The sequence below is a fragment of the Capra hircus genome, chromosome 10 (genome assembly GCF_001704415.2).
Source record: "Capra hircus breed San Clemente chromosome 10, ASM170441v1, whole genome shotgun sequence".
NCBI lineage: Eukaryota > Metazoa > Chordata > Mammalia > Artiodactyla > Bovidae > Capra > Capra hircus.
In genome coordinates this window covers 21,188,084-21,191,518 of record NC_030817.1, presented here as the reverse complement: position 1 = coordinate 21,191,518, position 3,435 = coordinate 21,188,084, and positions in this window count along the sequence as shown.

Here is a 3,435-nt window from a genome sequence, read left to right as displayed (position 1 = left end):
TTTATGACTCAGTTTCCTCATCTATGGGCTTCCCTGGAGGCTCAGATGGTGAAGAATCTGCCTGCAATGCAGGAGACCAGGTTCTATCCTTGGGTCGGGAAGATCCCCTGGAGAAGGGAATGGCAACCCACTCTGGTCTTCTTGCTGGGAGAATTCCATGGACAGAGAGCCTGGCAGGCTATAGTCCATGGGGTCACAAAGAGTTGGACACCACTGAGACTAGCAGCTTCAATTCCTCATCTATAGAACTGATATAATAGTATCTACCTTATAGGCATATTATGAGGATTAAATGAGTTAATGCACTAAAAGACTTGAAACAATGTCTAGCTGTTAGTTGTTAGTTCTCCAAAAATGTTAGTTTTTGTTATTAAAATGATCGAAAAATGTGGCTGGATACCAAATTAAAATACAAAAAAGTTAACAGTTAATATTAAAAAAAGTTAACAGTTTTAATAAACAGAAATTTAAATTTCTGGGGGGAGGAAATCCCATTTTTTAATAAAATCTTGAACTATAAATACCTAGAAATAAAGTTTACAAGAAAGGCAAAAGACCCAAGTAAATAAAACTATAAAAATATTATTAAAATGTGGAAAAAAGATATCTAAATGGAGTCACAACTTCCTAAGATATTAATAGGATGAAATAATGTCATAACAATATCTACCCTTCCCAAAGAAATTTATATATTTAAGGAAATTTCAACCAGAATCCTAGTTTAATTTTTTTTTTTACACTGGATATGATGATTTTAAAGGTCAGTGGAGAAATAGCTGAAAACAATCTAGTATATTTTATAGACATCTGGTGTGTGAAGTGAAGTAGGCTTTAATTTAGGAAGTATTACTACCAATAATAATTGGAAGTATTACTACCAATATGGCACCCCACTCCAGTACTCTTGCCTGGAAAATCCCATAGATGGAGGAGCCTGGTAGGCTGCAGTCCATGGGGTCGCAAAGAGTCGGACACAACCTAGCGACTTCCCTTTCACTTTTCACTTTCATGCATTGGAGAAGGAAATGGCAACCCACTCCAGTGTTCTTGCCTGGAGAGTCCCAGGGACGGGGGGAGCCTGGTGGGCTGCCGTCTATGGGGTCGCACAGAATCGGACACTACTGAAGTGACTTAGCAGCACTACCAATAAAGCCAGTGGAGGGTGATGGAATTCCAGCTGAGCTATTTAAAATTCTAAAACATGATGCTGTTAAAGTGCTGCAGTCAATATGTGAGTAAATTTGGAAAACTCAGCAGTGGGCAGAGGACTGGAAAGGGTCAGTTTTCAATCCATTCCCAAAGAAGGGCAATGCCGAAGAATGTTCAAACTATAATACAATTGCACTCATTTCACACACTAGTAAGGTTCTGCTCAAAATCCTTCAAGCTGCTCTTCAACAGTACATGATCAGAGAACTGCCAGTTGTACAAGCTGGGTTTAGAAAAGGCAGAGGAACCAGAGATCAAATTGCCAACATTCCTTGGATCATGGAAAAGGTAAGGGAGTTCCAGAAAAACATCTACTTCTGCTTCCATGCTGGGGCTCACAAAGCGATGGGACCAGCTCTCCCTCCATGTAGGAATCAATTGGAAAATCCTGTGTTAGTTCCTGGGGCAGAGGAACCAATTAAGACCTGACAGGGCACCCAGTGCAGACCAGGAGCCACTCCCCGTGCAGGGCTATTTTCCCTGTGTCATTATTCCGTGGGGGCCTAGATGCAAATAGCCAACAGGCTGGGTTTAACCAAAAATGCAAGAAATTCAACGAAAACCCAAAGAGAGGTAAACAGCCATGGTGGAAAGAACAATGCACTTGCTGTAAGGAAGAAAGGCATTGGAAAAAAGATTGCCCTGAGCTAACACATAAGAAGGAAAAGCAATAAAACAAAAATGGGAGCCTCTCATTTGGTAGAAAGAGAGCAACACTGATGATGAATGAAGAGGCCCAGGGCCTCCATGGGACTTGCGGAGCGGAGCCCAATTCCAATTTCTCCACAGACAGTAGGGAATGAGCTGATTGACTTTGGGTCACCGGAGTCTCTGGAGAAGTACAAGTTCAGTTCAGTTCAGTCGCTCAGTCATGTCTGACTCTGCGACCCCATGAATCGCAGCACGCCAGGCCTCCATGTCCATCACCAACTCCCAGAGTTCACTCAGACTCACGTCCATCGAGTCCGTGATGCCATCCAACCATCTCATCCTCTGCCGTCCCCTTCTCCTCCTGCCCCCAATCCCTCCCAGCATCAGAGTCTTTTCCAATGAGTCAGCTCTTCGCGTGAGGTGGTCAAAGTACTGGAGTTTCAGCTTGAGCATCATTCCTTCCAAAGAAATCCCAGGGCTGATCTCCTTCAGAATGGACTGGTTGGATCTCCTTGCAGTCCAAGGGACTCTCAAGAGTCTTCTCCAACACCACAGTTCAAAAGCATCAGTTCTTCGGTGCTCAGCCTTCTTCACAGTCCAACTCTCACATCCATACATGACCATTGGAAAAACCATAGCCTTGACTAGACGGACCTTAGTCGGCAAAGTAATGTCTCTGCTTTTTAATATACTATCTAGGTTGGTCATAACTTTTCTTCCAAGGAGTAAGCGTCTTTTAATTTCATGGCTGCAGTCACCATCTGCAGTGATTTTGGAGCCCCCCAAAATAAAGTCTGACACTGTTTCCACTGTTTCCCCATCTATTTCCCATGAAGTGATGGGACCAGATGCCATGATCTTCGTTTTCTGACTGTTGAGCTTTAGGCCAAAGTTTTCGCTCTCCTCTTTCACTTTCATCAAGAGGCTTTTTAGTTCCTCTTTACTTTCTGCCATAAGGGTGGTATCATCTGCATATCTGAGGTTATTGATATTTCTCCCGGCAATCTTGATTCCAGCTTGTGTTTCTTCCAGTCCAGCGTTTCTCATGATGTACTCTGCATATAAGTTTAAATAAGCAGGGTGACAGTATACAGCCTTGTCATACCACGTTTTCCTATTTGGAACCAGTCTGTTGTTCCATGTCCAGTTGTAACTGCTGCTTCCTGACCGGCATACAGATTTCTCAAAAAGCGGTCTGTTTTTCCAATCTCTTGAAGGCCAGCTAGGGGACCTCACTTTGAAACATAGTTTCTAATATATACCAGAGTGTCCAATCCCTCTTTTGGGTGGAGATCTCCTTTGTAAAGTTCAAGTAACTTTTCTGCCAGAAGGGCTTGACATCAGAGTCCACCAGAGCAAGCTTTAAGCCTACAGATGACAATCATAAAAATCCCAGAAAAGGAGACAGAGCTCTTTCCCCACCAAGGGATATGGAAATATAAGACCAAAAGGGTGGGCAGATGGCACTGCAGGAAAGGCCAAAAACGCATAGGTCTCCTTAAAAAGGGATGATGGGACACTTAGCCAATACAGAGCTCATTAAAAAGGGATGGTGGGACACCTAATCTAAAACAA